We start from the raw sequence: 16864 nt of genomic DNA, 5'->3' as shown, positions 1-16864 counted from the left end.
CCACAGATTTTTTTTTTTTAATGTTATAATAATACATATTATTTTTTTTGAAAGGTTGTGAGAAAGGAATCATATTGGGATCCATTGGGGTCAGAGACAGTTCAAGGAAACAGGAAGAGAAGGGTTACAAATGTAAAACAGACAGCTTCTCTCTAGAAAAGTGACTACAATGATGCCTCTGTTTACAAGCTAATTACAATAAGAGCAACGTTCCTAAATATCTTATTATGGAACTAAGCAGCTAATGGGCATGGCTTCAGAAAACCACGGGACTAAGTCTCGAACCTCTGAAAAAAAGCACTTTGTCAATAGCTTGACTCCATCGAACTTACCGATGAGGGGAAAGGGATGGTTAGAGTGGAGGTCAACCCAAAATTTTCTTTACTAGAATGTTCGATGCGCCTCCAATCGTCAAAACACGGCATTCTGATTAATATTTCGTTTGTGGAATATGAGTTAAGCAGTAAAATCCACCTGTTTTTGGACATGACAACTTGCTGTCAACTGAAAATGACATCACAGTTGCTCAGGTAACAACCCGTCATTTTGCAAGTGGCAAAATGGCCGCCCGATGATATGGATAAGAACGGGTGGATTTTGCTGCTTTATTTGGGTTGCACAACCACAATGTTAATCAGAACATCAGATGTAGACTAGTGGATTTTTTTGGGGTTGACTTTCACTTTACCGTTGAAGGGGGTTAGCATTTGGTAAGTAAGAGAAAGTGGTGGGTCAGGTCAGGGTGAAAATAGGGAGGGTTAAGGTACGGTTCTGACTCGAGATAAATTTAAGGTTGTTGAGGTTAAGGTTTGGGTAGGGTTTTTTTTTTATTATCTTGGGTTATCTTGAGCCAACAGAATTGTATTAATAATACAGCAGTGCCTGTTTAGCTTGATGCTAACAAACAATGAAAAAGAAAAAGCCAAAACAAACAATTGTGTGTTGCAGTGTTCAAATATTTTAAGCAACACATTTTTGAACACAAACAGTGGAGCAGTTAGAAAGATACTGTTGAAATTCTCCCAATGATTTATCATCTGTGAAGAATGAAGAGTATTACTGCGGCGTACTGAGAAGTGAATGTGTCCAGGTACATCCGTATGTTTTTATTATAATAACCCAAGGGGACCAATGCACATAGAGTAGAACGAATTTATGGCGTTTTTCGGTCACAAGTGTAGTCAAAGTACCACTTGAGTTAGTTAGTAAATCCTTGAATGTTAGAAGAATACCAGAATGAATCCTGTGGGACACTTCGTGTGGGCGGTTGCGTTCATGTGAGAATCGAATGAGCCTCAGTGTTGTTAAATGCGGACTGCAAGCTTCATCAAAGATGTCTGCTGTGGAGTCATCGGTGACCACCTGGCCGCCCCCCGCCCACCACCCTCCGGGAGCTCCTCCAGCTCCGGCCGTCAATCATCGGCCTGACACAACACAGCCTGCTGGGCAACCTGCTCCGGGCCCAGCGCGGCGGGAGGTCTGTGGACACCTGCGACCCGTGATGGGAAACAGACCGGCTTCAAGGTGGCGAGATGTTTTGATTTCCACCTGCTCGTGACACCAGATCTGTGTCAAAGCCTCAAGCCTCAAACCTCGGGCCCGCACTCCCACGCTAGCAGCTATGCCCTGGCTCCTGCCTTTCCTCACACGGTGTGGTGTGACAGCCGGCGGTTGGCATCGGCCTGCTTTCCGATGCCGATGCCCACGACTCCACTGGAATATTACTTTGACATTTTTGGGACTTGCTTGAGTATGTTTCTTGATCCTTAATTAAAGAGTGGATGAATTCAAAGAAAAAAGAAAAAAAACAAGCGCCGCGTAGACAAAAATAGAGCCACCCCAGTAGCAGGCAGTCGATCACGACATCATTCAATGGTAAAACCAAACAACGCCCACATAAAATTTGTCAGAAATAAACGTTTTACTGCAGAAAGCCGCAAATGCCTTATGGATTTGACTGTAGCTAGCGTCATCTCTAGCGAGGCCAATCAGGAGTCCATTCGCATTTACTGCACAGCGTCGCATACCCGCCACGGATGTCCTCAAATAACACTCGCAAACACATGATTTCTCGTTGACTCACTGCTAATGTCGTTTCGATTGCGCTTGAAAGTGAGCGTAAAAGACGATAATTACGTGAAACAGTCCAAGGGAGATGATGTCATGAAACTTATCGGTATGATTAGTGTCACTGATCAGGCCCGCTGATTCTACGAGGAAGCCTTTGGCGATGGTGCTCGCAATCAAGTGGGTCGACAGGATCTTGACGAAAACAGCGACCAAGAAAATAACTGACTCCGCCCAATGTGAGTTGTCTCGAGGAGTCGGGGTTCATTTAAATTAAGGTCAAGGGTCAGCTCAAGAAACAATAGTTGAAGTATACTCACATTTTATTGCACATGATACCACGTGAGTTTAATTGAAAAAATATGGAAACATTTTGGGCTGTCTGTTTTTGAAGGAAATTATTTTCTTGGAGTTGTCTGGATTTGCGATGAAATGACATCATGGACCTTTCAATAAAAGGTTTATCTGTTTATTTTCCAAATTTGTATTATAATAGCTTCATTTGTATTAACTTGGAGCTCACACTTGGAGATGCCTGCTTTTGAGTTTGAAGGCTTCCATTTTTCGTAGTTATTGTTAGAGACGAAGGGGTTGGCGATTTAGCGGTTTACGTTTGGGATGGGGATAAGATAGGTTCAGTTTTTCTGATTCAGAAAACTTGGATTTATTCCCATTGACATGTTTTGGGTAATCCCACGGGATGGGAGACAACTTTACCTTTAATCACGGGATTGGCGTGGGACAAGATTTGTTTTCTTTTTTCACTACAGTTCGAGACTGGGACATGACGGCATATTTTCTGTGGGAGTGGGATGGGAAATCCACTCCCGTGTCACCTTCAATCGTGGGGCAACTCATTCTATAAGGATCAGGATTTGGCTATGCAAGGGTAAGGTTTCGGGTTTCTGATTTAGGGTAGGGTTATGGTCTGCGATTGGCTGGTGACCAGTCCAGGGTGTACCCAGAGTCAGTTGGGATAGGCACCAGCTCACTTGGGAATTTAGGTAATAAGGATAAGCGGTATAGACATTGGCTGGATGGATGGATGGGTTAAGGATAGAGTAATGGTTGGCGTTAGGTGATAGGTGAGGTGATAAAGTTGTCCATATTTATAGAAATGAAATACTTACCCCACATAATTCTTACGACATTTTTTATTTTTTTATTTGGCTGCTTTTGATCAAGCTTCTAGCTTAAAGTTGCTAAGTCACGAGGACTTTAGGGGCTACACACAAAACACTTGGGTGGTGGTGTCTCAGGTGTTACAGTTAATATTGGAGTCATCCCATGCGAGGCCTGACTTGTAACGATGGGACCGCGCTTCGACAAGTCCAGACAAGGCCCCTTGTTCTGTAGCCCCAACACCCTCGCGGGCAGCGTGCAATGGGAGCTGCGGGCCGGGGCTCCCTTGGGTGCTCCGGCTTGGGAACAGGTGGAAGGCTGAGAACGCCGCCGTGACTCCCACAGCTCATCACAAGCTGCTTGAGGAAGTCAATGTTCGACAGAGTGCAGTCTAAAAGAGTTAGTAATGCGAGGATTCTTTTATTTATTTATTTTTTTTTTAAAGGTATACTTTATTCACCAGAGCTGGGCATGGTCTAACAGTCCGGACGTTTCCGTCTGCATATTTAGCCGACCCACGTAATCCCAGTCGGTCCGGGTCAGACAAATGGCGTCGAGAACGGATTTAACCGGTACCACGTCACACGCAGGTGCCGCACCCCTGACAAGCAGCCCAATAAATTAAAAATGAAAAATTAAACTGCGTTGCATACCTCTCGGCCCTACAAAGGCAATGACGCGTGCCCCATATTGTTTTGATTTCACCGATCACTACGCTGTGCGTGTGTGTGTCTACTGTTTTTATTTGATATTTTATCTTTATTTGGCAGCGTCTGCTTGTGCAGCGTCTGCGTGTGACAGGTACATTAAGCTCTCGAAATAGATTGGCTGTCGCCGACCAAAGACGGACTAGGACCATGTGGGTCGGCAACATATGCAGACGGGAACTTCCTGGCGGTTAGGCAGTGCCTAGCTCTGTTACTCACATAAACATGTTTTTAAACAGGGGATAAATGCCAAGTTCAAGACAACTGGGAATTTCTGCTCTCTGATGGGGACAAGTCATTAGTTCAAATCGGAATTACATCATGGGCACTGTGTACCCCAATCATGAACCATCACCTAAAATAACTTTATTGGCAAGAATCATTTTATATCTAGTGTATATGGTTAAACAATACAGAAGCATATTTACTCATTTATCTTCCCATTTCTTACAATTCGGTCCAATTTTTCCTTGTCTTGCCATTCCATCAGATTTGTCCGATTTCCTAACATTCACCGATTTTCACCATTTCCTTACCATTCACTCTGAATTTGACCATTTCCTTACTATGCAGTCCGATTATTTTCTATTGTATTCTATTATAATACATTATATTTCTTTCTGGTTTTTTCCCCAATTGAAGCAGTTCAATCTGATTTGTTTCCCCATCACTGATATTTATTTTTTTCAATTTCCTTACCATTTAGTTTGATTAATTTAGTGGTCGACTGGTTAGCACGTCCACCGCACAGTTCAGAGGTCGTGGGTTCTATTCCAGCCCTTCCTGTGTGCCGTTTGCATGTTCTCCCCGTGCCTGCGTAGGTTTTCTCCCGGTACTCCGGTTTCCTCCCACATTCCAAAAAAAACATGCATGGTAGGTTAATTGATCACTCTAAATTGTCCCTAGGTGTGGTTGTTTGTTTGTCTCTGTGTGCCCTGCGATTGGCTGGCAACCAGTTCAGGGTGTACCCCTCCTAGGCCCGATTTCTTACTATTTGCTAATTTTTTCCAGTCCCTTGTCATTCACAGTTTTTTCCCCATTTATTATAATTTATTCAGATTTTCCCCATTTCCTAACATTGAGCCTATTATAACCTATTATTCCCATTTTCCTACTGTTTTAACTGTTTTATTTTACATTCATTCCGATCGATCTTAATTCAAAACTAGTCTGTATTTAATTCATCACAAATTGATCTTGAAATTACGCGGTATAAAATTTGTAGCTAAAAACTTTGCTAACCCTATTCCAAAACAATATTATAGTTGTGGATATAGTTCAACAGTTTAAGAGTCACTACTGTATGTCATGGGGGTGTCATGGTAATGTTATTTCTTCTTAGAGACAATTTTGCATTATGAGAAGTGACAGACAGATGGGCGACGAGGCAAACAAACGTGACGTAACTGCAGTGCTGAACGGGAGTAAAGAGTAGTGGCCTTAATGAGACAAAGGGGCATTTTGTCCGTTAAGAGACCGCTAGAGGTGAGAAGCTGCTCACTAAGTTGACTTGATTGACAAAAACCCCAAAGTGATTTTTGCAAGGTTTTTTTTGTGCATTTCTGGAAAGCAGCCGTGTTGAATCGGATTAAAGGAAGACGAGAACATACGGACGATCTCCAGGCAATCAAGAAGAAGAAAAAATAATAATAAAATGGTGACAGCAGATGCAGTCTTGAGTGGCCTGTTTCGCTGACTCATGCTTGGTCGTCACCCACAAACTAAAACTCGGACTCTTGTTTCCACGGCAACCATCAGTTAGACATTCCAAACCAACAATTAGCCACTTGCCTCATGGTCTCATAGACAAATGTTTGCCTTGGAGGTGCGGTATCGTGCCGCTGCCGAGTACATGTAGGGCTTGTGTATCGTCGCTGTCCTGTGAAAAACACGCGTGTCAAATTTTAGAAACCAATATATACTTATATGTACTTACGTATATATACTGCACGCAGTGAGTTAGTTAGGTCAGTTGAGGTGTTCATTATTTTAGCTGGACGTATAGTCAGTCATTTCACAGTCAGAATTTCAGTAAGTGGTTGGTTAGTATGGTGGTTCCTTGTTAGTTGTGACTTTAGTCAGTCAAGCGTCATTAGTTACTTGATAGTTATGATTTTAATTCGTCAGTCATTTAGCTGGTTGATATGCTAGTATTTTAGTTATTGGGACTTGCTTGAGTATGTAGCAGTCATTATTTGGTTAGTCGGTTAGTTGTTAAATAGTTAGGTGTTAAAAGTAAACAGTTTTAGTAGTATTTGAGCGGATGCATCATTGCTTTGCCAAGTCCTGAAGCTGAATGAATTTTCACAGCCTTGTGTGTGTGTTTTTTTTTTTTAAATATTACTAATTAAAAGACAGTCGGCACGGATATGATCAACATTCGCAGGAATGCACCCACCGCAACTTTGGTGGACATGAAAAAAAAGAAAAAAATTTTAAAAAACGGCGGCAGTGACGAGCACTTGCACACACATGGTCATCAATCACACGACGTTAAAAACAAATCAAATTTTTATGAAAGCCTTTCGGGTTTTTATCTGACTTCCTACTCGGGGGTTAAAGTGGGCTTCCTGGTTCTTAATCAACGCGGGGGCAACAGCGCACGTCCAACGCTCCGGAGAAAGTCGCGACCTTTCGCTCACATGAATGGCAGGAAACGTCTGTGCGGCCATGTCGCCGTGCCAGTTGCTACGTGAGACAACGGCACAATACAAAAGAGTCGATTGCGCCATTTTGATACTGAAGTGAACTGTAGGAGCCCCCCACACCCCCCAAGGACCCCGTCTGGCTCTCAGGAGCCCCCTGCAGGCGGCCGGCTTGTTGGGACAGCTGCTCGCAAGGCTCTCTGCGGGCTCCCTGATTCATTTTCTCAGTCAACAGCACAAACTTGCACCGAGGCCACAATGCAGTCAGGCGTGACTCACGGGCCCATTTGGCCGTTTTGGTTATTACCACACACCCACGCGCACACACGCATGCACACACAAAGAAAAGAGTGACCGTGTGCCATCATTTTCCTCTGTACGTTTTTTCTTTAAAAATCATCATGTCATGTCATCTTCCAAACCGCTTATCCTATATAGGGTCGCGGTCTTTAAAAATCGTTTCCATAAATATTAGTTACATTCTTGGTGACTTAGTCGGTTAGTCAGTCAGTCCGATGGTTGATCAGTCAGTTAGTAAATTGGTTAGTTCATAAGGCAATTTCAGTTCTGTGTTATTGAGTCAGTTCCTTCATTTGTCAGTCAGTTGGTCTCAATGAGCGTTACTTGTTAGTTAGTCCGCTGCTTACTCACTTCGATTGATAGGACAGTTAATAGGACAGATAGTAGGTGATTGAGTTGGTCTGTCAGTTAGTTGGTGAGTTAGTAATAGTAGTAATAGTACTTAACAACATTAGTAGGTTAGTTTGTGTTATTAGTTAGTTTTTAGTTCATTGGTGAGTCAGATAGTCATCAGACACTAGATAAAAGAGGCTAGTTAGTAGTACATGGACCTAGTTAGCTTGCTATTAAGCTCTACTAAAGGTTGGTTTTTAGATGGTCAGTGATTCAGTTGTTTGTTCAATTTGCTGGTTTGTGTGCTAGTTGGTTGGTTAGGTAGTTGATTTGCAAGTTGTTTTTTTACTCTTCCAGTTAGCTGATTGTCAGTCTGTTTGGTAATAAGTGAGTTAGTTCTCTGATTAGTTTGTTAGTTGGTCAGTCAGCTAGGTTTTCAGTCAGTTAGTCATTAATTGGTTGGTTGGTCAATAATTCTGTTAGTTAGTGAGATAATTAATGTGTTTGGTTTACAGTTGGTTAGTTAGGCAGTAGTAGTGGGTAGGTTAGCCAGTCAGTTTCTTAGGTTGTAGATTAGTTTGGTCAGGGGTTGACTTAATTAATTAGTTACGTGTTGGTTAGTCATTCGTCATCAGCAGAGCTGGGCAGCGACCATCCGTCCCCGGTTTCCGTCCTGCATATTCAATCGACCCAGGTGGTCCAGGCTCGTCCTTCGCCGGCGACAGCCAATCGGCGTCGAATACAGAATCTTTACGTAAGTTGGTTACTTTTGAGGTTATTTAGTCAATTAGTTGGATGGTTTAGCGTCACTCCTGAGTGTGACAAAAACCCAAAATATATTATGGAACAATTGAATTATGTGTCTCCAAGACATTGAGACGGCAGACATGTGACACGTGTGTGGAGCCTTGAAATAGAACGAAAGAAATCTTGATCTCGTGGGCGTTGCCACATGACAAATGAGAAGTAATGACTTTGGCATGAATTAAGCGCCAGTGACCTACTTTTGATTGTAAACAGTCCTGCTCAAACTTTACAAGTGTGACTAAAAAAAGAACTCATGATGTACAAATAATGTATTGTATATCAGTAGTACATGAAAGCACGAGTTTCAGCAACAAAAACAGTGATGATAAATTACTACTGGACGGCATCCGATGACGCAAGTGTACCAAATGTTGTCGTTACAGTATGATAAATACATCATTTCTCAACAAACATGATTACTATTGGAGAACCTACATTTACCTTACATATTTCGGTGTACAGTACATTAATTATTGTTAGAATAATTATTTTTCCATGTTGAAAAGCATGACAATGACCAAGTCCGATGCGCTGTGTGCAGGGGCATCATTCTGGGGGGAAAAAGTGGGAAGACTTCCGAGGGGCTCGAAGCATGTTGGGAGCCCAAGTGAACATCCCCCTGGTTGACGCAATCGTAAAAAATAAAAAAAATAAAATAAAAAATCCATCGCTTTAACTAATAACTGTCAGCACCCCATCAACAACTTTTACATGAAGGCCCTTCCCGACAAGTAGATAATGTGATTCACTCTGGATTTGTTTGGAATCATCGGGAAAAGTGTCACTCCGACCGACGTCAGTCTATCGGTCAGCCCTCCACTCCATAGATTGTCCCCTTAGGACAATTAATTATGAGGGCCCAAATTGAGGTGGCTGAGCAGAACCGTCTCATCTGCGTCTTCGGTTCTGTCCCGATGGGTCTGTTGTTGGCCACATATTGCCGCTGGCTTTAAAAAAAAAAAAAATTTTTTTTAAATGGACAAACAACACTCATCACACAACTCTGATGCTAATGAGGAGCTTACACACTAGTTGGTGACTCACGCTTTCCATTTGTATCAATGACGACGACGACGACGCTATGGGCGCGGGTGTGGCTATGCGCTGACTCAGCGCTATGCAAACAGCTCGGCTCAACATAAAGCACGTTAAGCCCATTTGGAAACGGAGCAACGTTTTCAATTTATAGACATCTTATTCACCCAGATAATAACGCTGACTGAGATCCATTGAACAATGTGCTCCTTATTGTGCTTGCGGGTTGCGACGCGAGTGAGCACATTGTTGACATTATTATTTAGATCTAGGCGTTGTCCAATGACAAGCACACATCTGTAACCATTGCTGTCTACAGTTGACTATATTCAATTATATATTAAAAGTCATAAATAGTGTACTTCCTCTAATTGCTGTTTACTGCCAGGTGTTTTGGAGGTTGGGAAGTGAGCGAGTTAATCAGTCAGTTAAGCCATTGCGTGAGTGGTTTTGCAAAATCCACATAACCAATTCCACTTCTTGGAAGAGAAGAGGAATCATCTTGATCACATCCATTCATCCAAAATATGACAAAAACAATAAAAGTACAAATTAAAAGTGGAAAATGTGGTCGAACGGTCATTAGTATTACACGGTAATTTTGAAATACACGGTATATGTTATTTTCACAGCTCTCATAGTCGAACCGGAACAGCTTGTGCAGGTGCGCCCAATAAATTGGCCAAGCCAGTGAGCAAGACAAAAGATCTGAGAAGTGCTTTTGAACCACCAGTAAATCATTACCTGATTATCATTAGAGCCAAATGAGGGTACTTGCCCTCCACTTCACCCGTTACACGTGCAAGTTTACAGGAAGGAATCACATGCGGCAACATCAGACAAATGTTTGAAATTTGGTGCAATTCCACCAGTGCCGTGCAAAAGGTTATCATGACTCAGCAATTTTGACATTTTTCCCGGATGAGAAATTAAGATGAAACATTAAAGTGCAGCTATTCTCAGAGCAAAAATTACGCAGGAAAGTGTCCCACGGCGTTAAAGACACAAAATGGTGACACAGGTTCTGAGTCATGCATAATCTTCCAAATGATGGAACAATTCAAACCTTTACTGCACCTTTCATAAGTCGCTATCCAGGGAAATTCCGTACTTAATGCGAGCGTGCTGTGATAGGGGGTGCGTGTGTGTGTGTGTGTGTGTGTGTGTCGTCAGCAAGCAGGCGTGCTTCACGTGGTGCATGAGGTGACACTATTAGGGCAAAGGCGAGGACCGCAACTGCTGCTCCGGGTTACTCAGTAACATGTACGCTTGTCTTCACATCACAACCGTACAAAACACGCTCACATACACGCACGCACACACGAACACACACGCACATCCACAGTCACACACGTGGACACACCCACTGGCGTGCACTCACACTTAGATACACACACGCAAAGACACGCACACACAACCTCCAGACACAAAGACCCACACGACCCCCCCCCCCCCACCCCACCCCCGCACACGCGCACGCGCGCACACACGCCCACGTCAGTGCAGCTGCACGGATGAAGCAATCAGTTTGTTCTCGAATGTGTTTCTTTTAAAGGGGACTTGAGGAGCACTAAGAAAGAGGCGTTGGCAGGTGTGCGACCAAAAATAAATACCCTTAAATAAAATAAGTAGAGCTGTCAAACGATAAAAAAAAAATGTTATCGAGTTGATCACATCTTAAAAAAAAATGATCGTAATTAATCGCAATTCGATCTCCAAAATATGCCCTATTTTTCTGTCAATTGTTGTTGGAATGGATAAAAGACATAAGACGGATATATACATTCAACATACTGTTCATATGTAATCCTCATGAGATGAAAATTAATATTTTTAAAGGGACGGTGGGGCCGGGATGGCGATGTTTTCACTAGTTCAAGTTCATTTTATATATTTTTTGATCAGGAAAATGAAAAGAGTTGTCATTTTCTATTTTATCAATAAATTTGGGGGAAATTAGGAAATAAGTGACTCCAAGAATAACGCTCCTTGATAATGAGCACAATGGCCGCGCCCCCTACCGTTCTGTCCTTGTTCGGCCGGAGTCAAGCGAGGAACCGATTCCAAACCCTCCATTGGAAATCATTGTACTTTCATTGCTTATAAGGTCCAAAAACGGCGATCAATTAGCACCAAAATTTATGTGGACATCTCTATTAATGCCCACTTCAACATATTGGAGAACTTCACATGTATGAGAATGAGGAAATATGGAAGTGAGCAGAGCTACATAGGCTGGGACCAGCGCACACTGCTTCTTTGCTTAAACAAAAAAACAAAACCAAAAAAAACCACTGCTTCTTTGCTGATCACGGTTAGGACAAGCGAGGCATTTAACACCAGTCAGGATATTTACAGAGATTGAAGTGGAAATGTGTAGACGTGCACATTTATTTGGATGAGGAATGGCCCCATTTTCCCGACCGACAACACACTGTCCAATTTGGAACGTAAACAGCCTTAATGGTACGTTCCAATACGGCCACACTTGGTTGTGGAATCAGCCTCGCTGGAACTTTTCGTTCGCTGAACATTGACGCTTGTTCGATGAGGGCTTGCCTCACTTTCTGGCGGCTCTCTGTCTGACAACGCACGCGACTGCTTGGGAGGCAACCCCGCGTCTTGAAGATCGACGCAGGCTTGACGCAGAGTAAGGAGCTAATGTTGTTGTGCTAACACCTTATGTTTTAACGACCTGAAGCTAGTTGTTGCTATTAGCTGTCCTATTATCCTACCTTTAGCTGGGGAGGGAAAAAGGGGGCGTAAAGCTCCAAACTGCTGCTGCAAGCCGCTGTCTCCTTCCTGACAGTTGACACGAGATTAGCGTCACTAAATGTCTGAAATATAACCATTCAGGGTTCGTGCACATTCATGCTCTTGTCCGCTTCAGCTTGTGAAAGTGGAGGAGCAATCGTCACGGTATTTTTGACATTGACTTGGCTGCATGTGCACCCGGCTGTTTGATTGACAGCATACCCCTGCCTCTGACAGTCGCGCACGCAGCCAGTCAAACCTGACACTATACCCTTCCCCCCACCCCCGCCCCCAAAACAAACACAGCCCGCGACCCACCCCCAAAATAGCATCCACTGTGTGTTGTCTGCTCTCCTCACACAGGCGTTTAATAAAAAACAAGATTTTAGACGGACGCTTGAAAATTGGTGCCTTTCGATTTGAAATGCGGGACAGCGAGTCAGTTTGCGGGACGCATTAAAAATCATTAAAATGCGGGACAGTTCCGCGCAAATCGGGACATATGGTCACCCTAGCTATGCGGTAGGTGGTATCAGCACGTCGTGTGTTCCTCCTTTGAACTGACTTGATTCACACAAAACAAGACAGCCCTCTTCTCTACTCATCCTCAGTCGCTGAGGCAAACCAATTTATTCACATTTCTGAGATTTAAAGCTGCCCTCTTCTTTGGAAATGCTTCTTTATACTCCCGCGGGCGACACGCGGCCACTCTGCTGCTCACTGTGCACTTCTGAGTGGGATTATGCATTGGCGGTCATTTTGCGCGTGTGTTACATGCATCAAATATTTTCAATTACAATTACAAAATTGAATTACCGCCCGATGACGCATTCATTTGACAGCATTAAAAATAAGCAACTACTTATCACCTAAATGTGGCCTTCTAAAGCTAGTCCATCTATGCACACCACTTGGGAGTCAAACTGGACATGAGGTGCTGCTGTTTTGGTTAGCAACCTCATAGCATCTACAAACTGACAACTACTGATACTTTCTCCTGACGGGTTTATTTGAGGGAGGCATTTCATTTCCCAAGTGAATGCTGTCATTTTTTGGCATACACGAATAGTACATGTCAGTGTCGGCAGGCGTGTAATGAGTAATGATTGACAGCACATGGGATGACACATGCTTGTTAGCAGTCATGTTCTTGTTCCTGACTGGGGTCCAAACTCCATGAAAATATGACAGTTTGTTCAAAGCCAAGCCGTGCACATGTCACGGGTGGCTAAAGGGGGTGGGGGGTGGGGGGTGGGGAGTGTCTTGTTCCCAACAAGTTTCTTCTGGGAGAAGAAGCTGACACTGAAAATGTTTACATGCGGTCAATATTCGGGTTAAGGTCAAAATTCCGATTTCTGAAACATCCGGAAAAACCCGTTTGCATGCGTGAGTGGACAGAGGTACGCCCTCATTTGAATAAACATCATCGTGACACAAACTGACGTCATTTCCGCTTGTTACGTGCTTCTGTCAATATAACATTACATTTATGTCACTCACCACAGGCATAAAGCAGTCGGTTTCCTCCGTGTTCCCAAAGTTTGCCACTGCGTTACACACCTAAATTTTGCCATGATTGTTTAAATCTCGGCTTGTTATTTCTGGCGGTTAGGCTCGGTATGGCGAGGATGCCGCGCATACAAGCACTTCCTGTACAACAAAGACCAAGATCCCTTGCGAGTGTGCCGTGCATTCGGGATATTCCGACTGCCGTAATACATGCACGCATATTCGGGTTGGAAATGGAGTAACCCGGGCATGATATTCGGAATTTAAAAAACCCGAATTAGGGTATATTCGGATTATTGCGCATGTTTACATGGCTTTTACAAACCCGAATACTGCCAATATTGAGGTTTTAAAAGGTTTATTGGCCGCATGTAAACGTAGGCAATGATATTCGCATTAAGCCCACGCTTACCAACTCATATTCAGTCCATGTTGCTAAAGGCGACGCCATTAGAAAAGAAGTACGCCATATCACTGCAACCTGATTTTGAATCCAAATTTCTAACACTCATTTTTTTTTTTTTTACATTTAATTTCAAACAGATTTTTACCCACCATCAAAAAAATTGTTAGGGTTAGGAATTGATAATTTAGCAATTTCGGTCCCATTACCGATTCTCATCGGGGGAGGGAATGAAATAAGAACTATCAGGAAAGCAAACAAACCATTCCTAGAAATCCATTTGCAGTGGACCGCTGCAATTCACAGGGAGGGCCCGGGCCGTCCCGCCAATAACAAAAGTCCACGCAAAATTGATGCTCATTATAAATGTATTGGGGAAGAAAAACAACTCCCTTCCCCCCAAATACTTTAATCCCTCAAAATTCTTCAAGAAGGCATATGCCATCAATAAGCGCCCCCCCCGAAAAAAGTCAAGTGTTATAAATTAGAGAGTTAAAAAAAAAAAATCTATTTATCTTACATTGATTTTTTCGATGGTACAACATTTGTGTTCGAATTTTGATGGTGAAAAAAAATCGAAACCCAACTCAAACTCAACCTGACTTTTATAATTTAAAATTATGCTTTTTTTATTTTTTTTTACAGCAATTTTATGATTACAGAGTTAGAAATGCTATGGTTGAAATAAATAATAGATATTCAAATTCAAACCACATGATTTTGGATTCAAAATTATGATGTTGAATTATTGACACTATTTTGATGGTAAAGTCAAACAACATTAGAAATGCAATGGTAAAAAAAAACATTCAGAAGAAATTTAAACTCACCCATCTGAGTTTGAATTTGAATTCAACATAATGACACTGAAGTTTTCTTTACTAAATTTTGCGAATTAGTAGAATATCAAATTCAACCTCAGTTAGCACAAATATATATTGTGGTCTTGCACACCGAGTTTGAGATGTTGTATTTTCTGACACTAAATTTTTGACGCTGACTTTTTAAACTGCATTTTCAAGACATTTTTCTTCCTGGTAAAAAACAAATGATAAATTCAAATTCAATCTCTGATGGAACAGATCCAATCTTATACTTCCCAAACAACTTTTAAAAGCAGCTAAATTGGATGCTCTGTGCTTTTTGGGGATAAAAAGGTGGCGGCCTGAAAAATGATCTAGCAACTAATCTCAAATATGTGTTGGTGAAGGTGGGGGTGGGGGTGGGGGAGGCTGGCAAGGTGCTCCATCATTGGCTTTGACAGGTCGGCAAAGCCAATCAACGCGAAGCAAACAGCGACGGCCACTGAAGCTTTGTTTATGAGGCCACCTGGACGTGCATCTGGTCGGCCGGGGGTGCAGATGGACGCGCATTAATAGGTGGCGGTCGCATGCGTTCAAATCACAGCACACTTTTCAAACACAATAATAACAACAATAAAAGATGACCACTTGTGGCGTTTGTATTTGAGGTCACTACTTCCCAGTGTCCCTCTTCCTAATAGGCGCCTGTTACATAACGGCCTCTGCTGAGAAGGGGCCCGTTGACACGGTGTAACCTTTGCCCGATAACCAAAGCAACTTGGACAAATAATTACCATGCAAAAGCAAAGGGGATGTATTCATAATTAAGAGGGCTATGCAAAAATGGATCGTACTGTATTAGGACACATGAAACATGAAGAGAGCTATACAGAAGAAGAAGAAGAAAAAGAAGGGCTTTATTGATCCCACAGTGGGGAAATGTTCAATTTTACAGACGGCCATCTTCATTCATGGCAAAAAGGCGAACTCGGGTTGATTGCCAACAACACGGCGATGGAACCCAATCAGGCTGTGGTGTTATGCTATATTAATAAATGTTAAATAAATCCAGGCTAAAAATTCAGATTGATATTAAGTCAAGTACAGTAAATAAAAATGCATGTTACGTATTGTGATAAAAATAAAGACAGATTTAATTCATTCACTGCCACTGACGAATTTACTTGTCTTTTCACAGTCCAGCCATTCAATCCCAGGAATTTATTTACATTTTTTTTCACAGTGTAAAAGAGGGTCTGAAAATGTCTGGCAGTGAATGAGTTAAGTGAAAAATGTGTCAATGTTATGAAGAAAGTATATTAATATACTTTTTATAAACTATTTAGGATAAATTAGAATAAAATTGGAAAAAGATTAAAACAATTATATTGCTAGGATAAAATATTTACTAGACAAAAAATAAGTGTTAATTTATTCTAATTAAATTAATTTAAATGATTTATCCATCTGTCCACCCACGAAAAAAATAAGCATATTGCTAACTTATTAAAAATGATGAAAAAGGAATTTTGCCTGTAAAAAGATGCTAATGCTCACTTTTGATTGAGCTTTGAAAAAAAGTCATCTTAAGTAAATGTCACAAAAAAATGAATAATGCTTAGATTTGGTTTAACCTCAATTAAAAAAAAAATTATATATTAAAATTACGATATATTATAGTATCCTTGGAAAGATTTAGAAGAAAAATATTACAAACAAGATATGGGAACATTGACTACAAGGTTGATCAAATTTGATTAAGAAAATAAAAAACACAAACCATGTATCTCATGTATTCATTTATTCCAAATAGACCGCCCCAAAACTTCCTTATCCTTTCAAGCCAATTGCTATCAGGGTCTTCTTTCGCCCCTAATCAATTTCCAGAACTAAATTTAGACACTGCTCCACGCTGTACAAACACACCGCCGTCCGCTAAAACTTTTGATGCTCACCGAACTGAGGACTTGAAGCCCCGTTATGCTCGAGTGAGCAAACGCAGAGTGAGGCGACAGTATATGCATGATGGGATGTGTGTTTGCACCATCAGCCACCTCTAAGTGGCAACGCCATCACCTGTTGCATGTTGTGGGCCTCATTCGGACATACGAGCACGCATGGACAAACGCACGTAACACTTTCCCCAAAATTCCATATCCTTGTTCTCATTCTTTTGGGGTCAAGAAATTGGGAGACTATCACATATTTTCTATGGGCTCTCGATATCGTGGATTTTCCCATTGTACAGGACTTGAAAGCATCACCAATGACAAATGCGGTGTTCAGTGTATTGCGGCTAATAACAGAGCGAGCGTGTCTATTTAAAGGAACAGCGCGCGGATGCAGAGGCATTCCATGTATTCCCAGAGGACAGCCAAT

The sequence above is a fragment of the Filicampus tigris genome, chromosome 7, assembly GCF_054856515.1.
Source record: "Filicampus tigris isolate MCC_2025a chromosome 7, RoL_Ftig_1.0, whole genome shotgun sequence".
In the NCBI taxonomy this organism is placed as follows: Eukaryota; Metazoa; Chordata; class Actinopteri; order Syngnathiformes; family Syngnathidae; genus Filicampus; species Filicampus tigris.
The sequence above is the reverse complement of the archived record's forward strand: the minus strand, read 5'-3'. Positions refer to the sequence as shown.